Source organism: Chinchilla lanigera, unplaced genomic scaffold (genome assembly GCF_000276665.1).
Source record: "Chinchilla lanigera isolate Chin_1 unplaced genomic scaffold, ChiLan1.0 scaffold00063, whole genome shotgun sequence".
Lineage (NCBI taxonomy): Eukaryota > Metazoa > Chordata > Mammalia > Rodentia > Chinchillidae > Chinchilla > Chinchilla lanigera.
The window spans coordinates 13,764,174-13,778,192 of NW_004955464.1; the positions used below are offsets into that span (position 1 = coordinate 13,764,174).

General features: G+C 40.3%; 1 protein-coding gene and 1 pseudogene across 7 annotated transcripts in view; one reads left to right on the top strand and one right to left on the bottom strand.

Annotated features, from left to right (window-relative positions):
* The window catches only part of Rnf220 (ring finger protein 220), a 215,439-nt gene that overhangs the window by 184,346 nt on the left and 17,074 nt on the right, over nucleotides 1-14,019 (bottom strand). The window lies entirely within an intron of this gene.
* LOC102012938 lies at nucleotides 50-601 on the top strand (annotated as a pseudogene).

The following is a 14,019-nucleotide window of genomic DNA, read 5'->3' on the forward strand; positions in this document are numbered from 1 at the left end:
AAAGAAACAAAAAAAAAAAAAAAAAAAAAAAAGCCAGAGGAGAGGTAGGTTCAGTGGTAGAAGATGGGAAGTTCAGTTTTTCTCTTGCTGAATTGCAAGTGCCTTCAGGATATTCAGGAGTAAATGTTTAAAGGGAGCTAGGTGCAGTATACAAGTGTGAAGCTCAGCAGAACACATATTTGGCCTGGATCCTGTTTTCTAAATTCAGATGTCAAAATTATTATGCGCTGCAAGGTGACTTGGGCCACTTCCAACTTGAAATGTCTCACTTTCACTGAGTGGGAGGGTGCAGTGAGAAGATACTGGGGCTCTGTAAGCTTGGACATAGTCTCGGTGACATGGGTAAACACCAAGAAGTTCGGAATCATCAGTTACTACGGGCCCTGCTATGCTGCCTCCCTTTGGTAAATGGTGAAGAAAGTTGAAATCAGCCAGCACGCCAAGCACACCTGCTCCTTCTGATGAAGAGGTGGCTATAGGGCGCTGGCACTGCGATTCCTGTGTGAAAACAGTGGCTGGTGGGGCCTGGACCTACAACATTGCTTCTGCCATCAGAGTCAAGTCTGCCATCAGAAGACTGAAGGAACTGAAAGACAAATAGGAGCTCTATGATTTGAGACATCCCAGCCTATGGTAAATGGGTTAATGTGTGTAACAACAACAATAACAACAACAAAGATATACCTGGGTAAAAGAGAGTAAAAGAGAAAATGGGAAATTTTTAACATTTAACTACAGCAACTGGGTGAATGGTGGTACCATTACCTGAGATGGAAGAACCTGTGAAGAAGTAGAACATTTTATTGTTTGTTTCAAAAGAAAGAAAAGAATCAAGAGCTCTCTTTCATACTCTTTTGTACACATTCTTTGTGAAATATCCTTCAGACATCAAACCAGAACCATCCCATAGGTACATACTGTGTACCATTATGGAATTTAGAGGAGAAAGACATTTTTGGGGTTATAACTTCAAGTTCCACCAGTATAAAGACAGCATATTTAGGATTCCCTGGCCTAACTCTACACTGGGTGCTACTCGTGCAAACTATAACTATGCACTTACTTCTCTTAAAATATGAACCTTCATTAATGTATCTGGCTGTGTTCCCTTAAAAGCTAGGAGCTACTTGAAGGTAGAAGTTGGGTATTGTTTACATTGGGTTCTTACAATCTAATGATTCCTATACAGTGGGGAATGAATGAATGAATTATGGGATGCCATTCACTCCCCTTATGATTGTCTATTATTCCTGCAGTATATTCAACAGAGTCACAAGCCTCCACAATACCAAATTTCTTTTTCTTTACATTTGTTATGGGTTGTATCTGAATGTCCCCCCAAAATCTCATGTGCTCATATTTACACACCCTATATCCAGCCACTTTTCAGAAGTGGCTGGATATAGGGTGTGTAAATATGGATTAAGGGTGTGATAACTAAATTAGCCCACTGACTGGTTTAGCATAGTTCTGGGTGTAGATATTAGGAAGGCTCACCCTGGGTGTGGGGGGCACCATCCAGTAAGCTTGTAGCCTGAATGGAATAAAAGGGAAAGGGAGGCTCGCTGCTTGATGCTTCCTGCCTGCCATGCTAGGGACTATTTCTCCTGTCACACCCCTCTGCCTTGGGGTCAGCTGACTATGGACTGAAACCTCTACAATCTGTGGGCTAAAACAAACCTTTTCTCCTTTAACCCATAGGTGTTGAGTATTTTGTTGCAGCAATGAAAAAAGTAACTAAGACACCAGTTCTATACAAAATATCTTGCTTCATAATGAATGTTATTATTATGTATATCTAAAATGTCCCAATAAAATTTTAAAAATGCAAAAAAATCTTGCTTTATATTTTTCCAGCAGAGGCCACTAGTATTTTCCTCCTCATCCACTGAAAAGTTCTCTTCTTTCACTTTTCTAAGAATGATTGTTCTTCTTTAAGGCTACCATTTCTGCCCAACACCTTGACTGCATCACTTTTACTTCTTCAGACTTTCATTGTTATGATTTGGGGTTCCTGGGTCCTGGGGGGTGTGCCCTTGAGAGGGATATTAGCACCGCATCCCCTTCCTTTGTCTTTTGTCTGTTGGCCGTCAGGAGTCCAGCAGTTTCCCCTGCCATGTATCTCCATCATCATATTCTGCCTTGCCACAGGTTCAAAGGCAACAGGGCTATGCAGCCATGGACTAAAACTTCTGAAACTGAGTCAAATCAACCTTCCTTCCTTCTAAGTCATTTAGCTCAGATATTTTGTCACAGTAGCAGAAAGCTAACACATGCTTCCTTCATTATCCCTTTTACAAATAATTGTACATTTTATCTTTCCATTCCTATCAGCTCAGAAAATGGGAAGGCATCATATTCACCCTAGAAAATACTAAATCTTAAATTTAGGGAAACTGACTAATCCAGAGCTCACATTCTAACGTTAATGATCTTTTAAATATTGTACTGGGCATAACTCAGAAAATGCTCGGAGCTGAGGCAACAAATTAAAAACTTGCATCCCTGTGGCTGCTTAGGGCTAGGGGCAAGTATGGTGTGAAACAACACTGTACACACCAGCTGAATAAGATGTGACTGCCTTTAGCAGGAGATCAGAATTCTCTCCTTCCAATAATGCTATGTTGGAAGTAACCATTGCAATAAGCTCTAGGCCTAGCGATGAGTCAGTGTATCTTCTGATACCTGTGAAGTTCTGCTGACAGGCTTCAGGTGGGAGTCTTCAAGCCAGCTGCTCTCCTTAGCAATGTGGTCTTGGTTCTAAGGGTTAGCACCTGCACAGAGCTCTGCCTTGTTTGTATGTGGGTAGCATCAAGGCTCTAGAGCACCTCTTTGTGACTCAGGGAACAAGAGATCCCCTGGTCCAAAGAAAGCTCTGCCTATAAGCACTCTAGTGTGCATCCAGGGTGAGTCAAACTCACCCACATCTAATACTCCCTTCATAGAAACAGGGTCAAGTTGAGGAGTTTGTTCTAAGTCAGAATTCCTTCCATCCGAAGCTAAGAGATCAGTAAGTAGAGCTTTCAGGAGTCTACCGGAGTAGCACAGGGGGAAGAATACAGGTTTTGGCATCAGATAAGTCTGACTTTGAATCCAGCGCTACCACTAACTAGCTGTATGTTGTTAACTATCTGTATGAGTCTCTCCGCACTATCCATAAAATGGAGATAGTGTCTGCCTGAGGGTTGTTATGTAGTAAATCTTAAATTTCTTTCCTTTCTACTTCTGCAACTGCAACTGGCTAGGAACATCAGCCCCAATACTAAGTTCAGCACTGACAAGGTCCCTGTATTCTGTGCTACATGCTCTTCTTGTGCCACTCTCACCCTTGCACACTGAATGCCTGCTGAATGAGCCCTTTTCAGTTCCCTGAACACATCAAGCTCATTCTGAATAGCGCTGTCCTGCAGAGAGCTTGCTGCAATGATGAAGTTCTGTAGCTGAGTGTCCGATGAAACCACCACTAGTCACATGTGGGCAGCAGCACTTGAACCATGGTTAGTGGGACTGATGAAATAAATTTTAATTTTATTTCAATGTAATTCATTTAAATTTGAATACACCCATATGGCTAAAGACTAGACTGTAGGTTTTTGCATTTACCACTTCACTGCGTGAAGTGATTTCCCTACTCTTCACCTAGCTAACTTCTACTCAGTCATAAAATCTTAGTTTGAACCTCTGTTCTTCCAGGATACATGTCTTGAGTTCCTGAATCAGTTAAATTCCCCCTTTGTTCCCTTCTATAGCATCTTTTATACTCCTATTCTATCACTTCTCACAGTTTTGTGTGAATTACCTACCTACCTGTGTTTTCCAGTAGTGTAAATTTCATCGGTTATCTTGGGGTCCTGTGACTTCTCTCAGGCCTAATGTCTCTTACTTCCTGTTGAGTGGATATCCACAGGAACTTGGGGTTTAGAATTTTTCCAAGTTGGGCACTAGCTTTGAGAACCATGGCACTTCTAAATAACTTTAGGGACTGACTAGGAGTGGGCTTATAACTTTCTAAGGATAAGCCAAAAGTCAGAAACTAAAAAGGAAAAAGCATGATAAGTTGCCTATTAAAAACAGTATGGTAATACACACTTATAATTTCATCTGCTCGAGAGGTGTGGGCAGAAGGATCACAAGTTTGAGGTCAGCTTGAGCAATATAACAAGACCCTGTTTCAGAACAAAAAAATGTTTTAAAAGGGGTGGCAGTTAGCTCAGTGGTAGAGTGTTTGCCCTGGTTTGGCCCTAGTACTACAAAAGAAAGAGGAGGACGAGGACGAGGAGGAGGAGGAGGAGGAGAAGGAGATGATGACTTTTTTTGAGACAGGGTCTTACCATGAAGTTCAGGCTGGCCTTGAACTCACTTTGCAGCCCAGGCTGGCCTTAAACTCACAGTGATCCTCCTGCCTCAGCCTCCTGAGTGCTGGGATTACAGGCATGCGCCACCACTTGGCAAGAAGAAAAGACTTCTATGTGCAAAATAATAACAAAAACCTCCATTACCACACAATTACAAGACAATGATAAACAGGATGGGAATTATATGCAACATATATTTTATATGAAAAGGGATGAATATTCTTTTTATAAAAAGAGCTCTTAAAACCACTAAAAGAAAGAAAGATACCCCATAGATATGGGACATGAAAAAGAAATTTTAAAAAGAAGATAAACTAATTTCAATAAACATTTTCAAAACAGTTGTTAACTTCACAAGCAACTAAAGAAATGCGCGTCGAATAAACAAGATGTCACTGGGCACAGTGGAGCACACCTGTAATTCCAGCATTTTGGAAGGCTGAGACAAGAGGATTAGAAGTTCAAGTTTCACCTGGGCAACTTAACAAGACCTTCTTTCAGTGTAAATAATAAAAAGAGCTGGGGATGTAGCTCAGTGCAAAAATCTTAGGTTCAGCACCCAGCACTGCAAAACAAACAAACAAACAAAACCCAGGGATACTACTTTTGCCTATTTAACTGGCAAAGACAAAAAGATTTATCATTATATGTTGATAAGATCATAAATTGGTAATCAAGCAATAGGCATAAAAGTTTTAATATGCTTATCATTTTATCCAACAAGTCTACATTTGAAAATATATCCTAAGAAAAATGAACAGACACTTGACAAAGATGTTCTTTGCTGTATTGTATACTACTGAAGAGCTAAAAATAACCTAATAAGAGCAAAGATTGTTTAAATAAAACATGAAACATCTCTGCAATGGAATACTAAGTAGTTATTAAGAGCATTGATATAGATCTATATTTATTGACATGCAGCATTATTTATAATAAAAAAGTGAAAAATCACAAACTAGCATATTAATATGATCCTGCTTATATAAAAGCATATTAATCTACTTATTTATCCATTCCTAAAAAGGAATCTGGAAGGATATATACCAAAATATTAATGATTCTGTCTGTGTGTTTTGTTCTCTTTATTCACTTAAAGTCATGGCAGATAGCCATGGGAGGTGCTCTGCAGGATTCTCCAGTGTAAGATTTTGGTCCCCTCCAGTGGGTCCCAGGGAACCTGAGAAACATCTAATATCAGGCTGTTAGCAGGTGGGGCTGTAAGTTCCCTGGCAGCCTAGATGGTACCTGTCATATTCACTGTTGTAGCCTTGAATTGTTCCTTGAATTGCTGGCACATAGTAGGCACTCAATAAAATACCTGTGAGATTATTGAATTCTATCAGAGCATCAATTTTACTTAATTATAAGTGTATTTAAACATTATTTTGATAACGTGAACCTCAAGTGCAAAAGCAACAAGAGTTAGGATACTATGAGACTTTCAAATCTTTTCTATACTATTGCAATGCAGAAGTTTATTTTCTTCCTACATTTGTGTACTTTCCCAGAAGAGTCTGAGCAGCTGTGAATGGTGTCTTTGTGTAAGGGCTTTCCCGTCCCTTCACAGGACTGGGTATTACAATCTTGAACTCCCAGATGAGAAAATGAAGGTGCAGTGGCTGCTCAAGGTCACACAGTTACACCGGAGGGGAATCAGGATTCAAATCCAGGCTTGTGTGTCTCAAAAACTCAAGTGTGGCTTTGAGAGGTTTGAAGCGAGACAATGAAAAGGGCACAGCAGGACCATGACAGCTAATGTCTGTGCTTCCTAACAAGTCACCATCCCTTAGCCCTAAGCTCCCAGGTCTAAGAGGTGCTTTTCCTTAACCCTTGGAGAATCCAGAGGACGATTTGTCACCGGGGTTATTAGCATTTCTCCCTGGATATCGACAGCTTGTCTTTCCTCCCTCCAACCAGTGACTGATTTCTTCAAATGCTCACCAAATACAGCCCAAGTCACCATGGTAAACGTATTGACAGAATCATATTAACAGCTACTGAGCATTTACAGGGTTGTAAGTTATGCAGGAGGGAAAGAGATAAGAAGAAACACAGGGAAATAAAACAAGTTCAACCAGCACCAACAATTATTTATTTAGAAGGTGCTGGTTGGAATGGTTTTTTAAATATATTTTAATTGCTAATTATGGTTTCTAACAGGAGAGGGGCCTCAATCAGAGTTGCACCTCCTTAAAGCTGATCATTAATATTTTAGCTGCTTGGCTGAAAAATTGCACTCATGCAGTCAGCCTACCCACAGAGCTGTCTATGCAGTCAACTTCAGCTGCAGCTCCTGTCTTGGCAGTGGAAATTCTACTGCAGTGCTGGTGTGCTGTACCAATCCCAGAGCGAGCTGTTCCACATGCCGTAAAGTGGAAGTCACCCAAGTCCTTCTGTCTAAAGCCTAAAGACTGAAGCTGGATCAATAAGCAAAACTGTGCTCTGTCTCCCAAATAATTGACAGTTTTTAAAAACCTCTCTTTTCTAAGTTAATTTACATCTTTTATTGGGGGATGAAAGTGTTGCTCTGGGGAAGACAGAGGGTACAGCAGAGTTTGTTTTCAGTTTCCAACTCCCTGGTTACTTCCCTGTGAAGCTTCTGACAAATAAGGTCAGCCGTCAGGCCCAGGGAGGTGTGCAGGGTGCCCGGGTGGAAGGCACGCTGGGGTGCTGGGTGGCGTGTGTGCTGGCATTGCCCATCTCCTGTGTTCCAGCTCCATATACTTCTTAAGGAGAATCTAATCCTCAGGGGAGAATTTAATCTGTTCATTTGCACGCATCTCACCAGCACCCTGCTTTGTTGAGGACTGTTTGATGTCCCACGGAAAAGACTTCGAAGTCTTTTAAAGCCTTTTTGATGTGAACCAGAAAATCACGTTTTGTCAAGAGTGCACTCAACTTGAACCTCAAAAGGTTCAGGACTCAGAAACCACATGGTTCAAGTGGGATTTAAACTGGGCAAAATCACTTCCTTGTCTTTCCCTGCAAGTCCCTCCCCTGGCTTTTGCTAAGTTTCCTTACCCTGTTGGGCCTATTTTCTAGTATTTCTTTTTATTCTCCCTCTTTTGTGTACACACGCAGACACACAGAGGCATGCACACAAGAACAAAACGCACATGCACACACATGCGCGTGTACACCTTGGCAAGAAAACCTAGGAAAAAAGACAAACACATCAACCCTTAATAAAGTGGCTATCTTTCCACTAAAGATAAAAGCCGTCTCAGCTCCTCCAGCTCCACCCTCACCCTCAGATACAAAATGGCCATTGCAGGGGCCCCCGGAGGGCCAGACTGCGATGGGTGAGGGTCAAATGATTTACAGAGCCAAACACATATGATTACATCCTTAATCGAGGCATTTAACTAGGTACAAGATAAAAGCTCCCTGGGCTCTGGGGAGTGTTTGTACAGAAAACTGGAAACTGGCTTCCAGGAGTAGTCACTTCATGTGTGAAGAAAGCACAAGCCTCGGGATGCCTGGAAGTGGGAAAGGAGATCTGACTCCTCAAACCAGGAAGAAGAGCCGAGCTGAGACTGAAACCTTTTACCTTTTCTACTTCCAAAGTTCTGTTCTTGCAGATTTTCTTCCTTAAAGATCCAGTTACTCTGAGGCCAGCAAAAGTTTCTATGCAGGACATAGAATCCCAATTAGAAAAAGGTCCGAAGTGTCATTTATGCCTAAGAAACCCCATAACGTGATGGCATGGTGGCACACACCTGTAATCCCTACACTTGGGAGGCTGAGGCAGGAGGATCGTTGCAAGTTCGAGACCAGCCTGGGCTACAAGTGAGCTCAAGGCCAGCCTGAACTGCATAGTGAGACCTGATCAAAAAGAAAAGAAGAAAAAAAAAGAAATCCCTGTACTGTGTCCCCGAGGCTGTAATCACATTGGAGACTGACTGACTACCTCAAAAGTGTCCTTGTGTCCTGCTGCACTTAACAGCCACCATTTATTGAATAGCTACCAAGTACTTGTAATAACTACATTCTCTTATTGAATTTGTTCAATAAAGCAAAAACATTGTCATTCCATTCCCAGATGCAGACAAGAAACCCAGGTTCAAAGAGTTTAAATCACCTGCCCAAAGCAACACAGTTAAGAAGCACCAGGTTGCAATTAAATCCCTGTGCAGAGCCAGTGTTCTGGGCCTAACAGCATGTGCTCAGCACCTGGCCTGTTGCAGGTTTGTTGTTATTTTGTTAGATTTTCTTTCTTTTGGGGGGGGGCGCTTAGTATTTGATAAATTGATTTATTTAATATTTATTGGTTACATACTATGGGGAAAGGACCATGGGTATTTCAAAAAGGGTAAGAGTAAGACATTACTCCTTCCTTGTCTCATTGTGACTACTGCAGTGGCTTTTTCACAAGTCTTCTGTCCCCAACTGTCCTTACTTCAGACATTTATTTGTACAATAGTCCAACTAATCTTTTGAAGCGATAAATTACAACACAGTACTTCTTCCTGTTTAGAACCCTCTGCAGCTTCCTGTGCACCTAGAAGAAAATCCAAACTCTATGCCCTAAGAGATTTATGGAGGTCTGGTCCCTTTCCATCTCCTCTGCCACTAGAGTCCTCCAGCTCACTCTGTGCTGGCTCTTAGTTCTTCTCTGTATCCCTAAATGAGCCAAGAGTCCCTGTTCCTAACCCTGGCAGTGTTGTCTTCTGCTCATGATTCATACTAGAAATCTAATGTCATTCCCCACGGCATACTGAGCATATTTGACACAACAGGTCATGTTTTTAATGGCAAATAAGTAAATCAGTCATCATACTTTCCTGATTTATTCTTTAGTTTTAAAATGAGTGATTGAGCCAGGTGTGGTGGCTCACGCCTGTAATCCCAGCACTGGGGAAGCTGAGGCAGGAGAATCACTGAGAGTTGGAGGCCAACCGGGGCTACAAAGTGAATTCAAGACCAGCCTGAACTGTATAGTGAGACCATGTCTCACAAAGACAAAATAAATAAATAAAATGAAATAAAATAAAATAAATAAATAAAATGAATGACTCTAAGTTTTTATTTTGTACTGAGAATCGAACTTAGGACCTTGCATTTGCCAGGCAGGCTCTGTGCCACTGAGCTATGTCCCTGGCCCAAATGGTTATAAATTTAAAAAAGAACGTTTTATTCTTTTTTGTTTGTTTGTCTGTCTTTTTGAGACAGGGTATCATTATGTAATTCAGGCTGGCCTTGAACTTGCAGCAATCCTCCTGCCTCAGCCTTCTGAGTGCTGGGATTACAGGCGTGTGCCACCATACCTGCTAGGAATGTTTTATTCTTAAAGATATTCAAATATGAGAAACTATTTAGTAGGTAAGGGGCCAGGGATATAGCTCAGTGATGTAAGTGCCTGACTGGCAAGCCCAAGGTCCTGAGTTTAATTCCCAGTACCACACACACACACACACACAAAAGAAACTGTTTACTAGGCAAAATAAAATTTGCACATGCCAAACAAAAATATTATGCCTTGCAGTTCACAGTTTATTTCCCTGTTTTAATAGTTAAGCACAAATAAGAATTCTATGCCAGGCAAGGTGGCACACACCTATAATCCCACCACTTGGGGCAGGAGGTCCAAAAGTCTGAACCTAGCCTGGACAATTTAGTGACTTACTCAAAAAAAAAGCCGGTGACATAGCTCAGCACAAAGGCCTTGGGTTCAATTTCCAGTACTGGGGGGAAAAAAGAAAAGAAAAGAAAAGAATTTGAGTGGTCATAAAGAATGGCAGACAGGATTAATCAATAACTCAATTTTTGCTTCTTCATCTTTACAAATAAACACTCTTTGGTTTATCTTGCATCTAGCGTGCAAGATAAACCAAGTGCAGGAATCTGTAGATCACAGGAGAGGGGGATACAAAGTGGCTCCTCTGGGAGCCTGACTGCTCCTAACCTGATGCATACTTATTCTCCACTCAAACTGTATCTGCAAAACTCAGGGGTATACAGTATTTCTGAAAGTTCACCACCTTTTTCCTTATACATGACAATGTGTATGAAAGAATAAAGAATTTTAAAATGTGCTAATTCAAAAATTACATACATACAGCAATGTTTTCAAACTTGGCAAAAGATTTTTGAGGGGAGAAAGAGGCCCAGCATTTAGCTGACTGTTCTAAAACTCCTCTACAGGTTAACATTCTCCTGCCCTTTCGTCAATGCACAAGTCTATAATAATAAATAGTTAAGTAGCATATTATGGGCAAATAGGGTGTTATGAGAACAAAAACAGGTTCAAAGAAGTAGGAGAACAAAATGAGGATAGTGTGCCAGAAGCCAAGAGTGGGGAACTGAAGGACAAAACACTGTAATTAGTCATAAGCAAGTACTATACAGGATCCTCCCTCTCAAACTGGGTGCCAGGGTGAATGGCAGCAGAGTCCTGAGTGCTTGCTCTACTGCATGGAAAGGTAAAACCAAAGTGCCTTCCTCTGGTGGGTAAGTAAGCTCAAAGGGAAAATTTCTTACCGTTGGTCTTAATCATGTCTTAATATCAGAGGCAGGATGATAAACAAGCACATATCACGTGGAACCGATGGCAAGTCTGTTCTCCAGAACCTAATCCTGCAAAGATCTTGGTCAGTGGCCACCTCCCCGCCAACAATGCACAAGGAGGGAAGAGCCCCCTCAGAAGCTGGCTAGGATTGTAGCCTCCTCGTCTGCTCCCACACGGCTGCAGCATCAGCTTTAGGGGGGAAAAACCTCAAAGTAAATGAGGCACTCAGAGTTGGTTAACTGGGATTCTATTTACCCCTCAAATCTGCTGTCTATCCCAATTTGCTCATGCAAGAAAGCAACACACATTCGATCCCCTTAAAACCTCTTCATATTGAAACTCCCCTCACTGTTTAACTCCTAGACAGTCTGTGCTTTAGGGACGGTGAAAACGAAATAACAATCATTAACCTTTTTACAAACTAATTCAGAAAAGAAAGCTAATATTGTGAATAAAGAATCAGATGTCTTTCCAGCAATTGTGTCTATAATCCTATCCACTTGACTACTGGGAAGAAATAGAACCAATTAGTAATTAGTTTTAGAAGCAGAGGAATCATTCAATTCTATCAATTTCTCTTTTCAAGATTTAGTCTTTAAGTGCTGGATTATAGGCCTTCCAAATCATCTTGTAAAAATAAACTTTTATTAAGTATTTGAAGTAATGGATATGTTAACTAGCTTGATTTAAATATTCCACATTATATTCATATATCATAATATTTAAAATTTATATAATTATAAATTGTCAACTTTTAATTTTCAAGATGCCATTACAATTAACATGACTACAAAAATAACTTTATATGAGGGATATTAACTGTTTGTCTAAAATGTATTACAAAAACTTTTTCTAATTTGTTGTTTATATTTTGACTTTGCTTATTTTTTGCAATGAAATAGCTGGTTTTCAATGTAAAAAACCAAACTTTTATTTTAGAATAACTTCCAGATTTGGGCTGGGGATATAGCTCAGTGGTACAAGTGCCTACTCGGCAAGCTCAAGGTTCTGAACTCTATCCCTAGTACCACCAAAAAAAAAAAAAAAAAAGACAACAGATTTATAGAAAAAGTATACAAATAGTATAAAATTCTTATATAACCCATTCCTAGTTTCCCTGTTTATTAACATCTAATATTAATATGGTACATTTGTAACAACTAATATATCAATATTGATAATAACATTATGAACTAAACTCCATATTTTATTCAGATTTCCTTAGTTTTCACCTAATTTTTTTCACCTAATGTTCTTTTTGTGCTGCAACTCCAAATTGTCTTTTTAAAATCAAAAACTAGATTTTTTAAATTATAAAAATAACACACATTATCTATTCACATAATGCAGAAGAACATAAATAACATTACCCCCTTCTTTCTGTCCTAGTAATATTTCTCAGAGGAAACTACCGTTAACATCTCTTACTCACCCTTCCAAAACTTTTACATATATGTATAAAGATAAATATGTATCTCTAATCTTGAGCATGGTGCTATGTACCTGTAGTCCCAGCTACTTCGGACGCTGAGATGTGAGAATTCTAAGTTTGTTGCCAGCCTGGGAAAGATAGTGAGAACTTTGTCTTGGGGGAAAAATGGAAATATTTTTTAAAAATGTATAAACCACATGTGGTGACACATGCCTGTAATCCCAGCCCTCGGGGGCTGAATTAGGATACCAGTTGGAGCCCAACCAGGGCAACTTACTGAGGACAGCTGTTTTTTTTTTTTTTTTTCTTCTCTGGTACACGGGAACCGAACTCATGACCTTGCACTTGCCAGGCAGGCGCTTTGCCGCTGAGCTAAATCCCCAGCCCCCAGGTCAACTTATTGAGATGGTGCCTTAAACTAACTGATAAAAAGGGCCAGGGTTGTAGCTCAGTGCAAAGGCTCTGGGGAAGAAAAAACATGCATTCCTACGTTGTCTTTGTTTCTGTGTAACTTCTTTTACATATAAGCACTTAGTGCCCTAACTCATTTGTTTTAAAAACCACTACCTAGCGTTATAGCATATGGACATAATATAATTTATCTTACTAGTTCTCTCAATAGATAACTGATATATTTAGGTGGTTTCTGGTTTTTTTCACATTACAAACAATATAAGAACATGCATCCTCATGCACTCGAATATTTGTAGGATAAACCCCCATAGTTGAAATCCATAAAAGGATATTTATATTAAAATTTGTCATAGACAGATATTACCAAATTGCCTCCCAGAGAACTCTACTGCTTTCTACTTTTACCAAGTCCATGTACACAGCCTTGTTTCCCATCAGTAAGGATATGCTATTGGATTATTCATGATTCTTTGGAATGCTTCACAATTTCTATCTTCTTCTCACTTCCCGCTTTAAGTTTTCATTTTTTTTTAGCTCCTTGGTCACTTTTGGTTTTCTTCCTGTCTTCCTGGGATACAACCCACTCCCCTCATACACACTTACACTCTTGATTCCCTTCCCTCAGTTTTCCAATAGCTTAATTTTCCTGCTCCACCATTTCCCTTACCCTTTCTCTGTAGCTCAGTGTGACTGCACAAAAACCAGACTCAGTTCCTCTGGTCTCCCAACCTGCTTCCTCCCTGAACCAAGTGAGAATGTTACTAAAGAAACCTGAAAATCCTTAATGTGGGTCACAATATCAGAGGAAAACATTCATCTTCATGTAACTCTCAGGAAAACTCTAGGAAAATTGTTTCCTTTGGTAAACTGAATCTGTTACTGTTTGTTCTACATTTCACACCTGTATAGGATTCTTTTCTTGGAATGCATAGTTCATAACTTTTTTCATCACTTGTGTGTGTATGTGTGTGTGTAGTCGGAATGGATGCCAAAGCAGGGGTGGAAGGAAAAATCCAAAAGTGGAGACTGAAGAGCAGGAACAACGGGGGGAAGGCAAAGGTGAGCCAGCAAAAGGCAGCTTAGAGGAAAAAGTTTGCTTCTTAAGTCCCCTAAGAAAAGTTTTGCACTGGGTTGTATGCCACTCCCTTCATTCCAGTTCTAAAAACAGAACTATTGGCAGAAGTGGGTGGGGGGAGGGGCATAGTAGAGGGGGCCGTGAAATTTTCTCACTTCTTTTGCTGCCACCTCCCCTCACCCCAACTTCTTATCCAGCAAAGCTCTATCCACCACCAAGAATCAGCTTAATA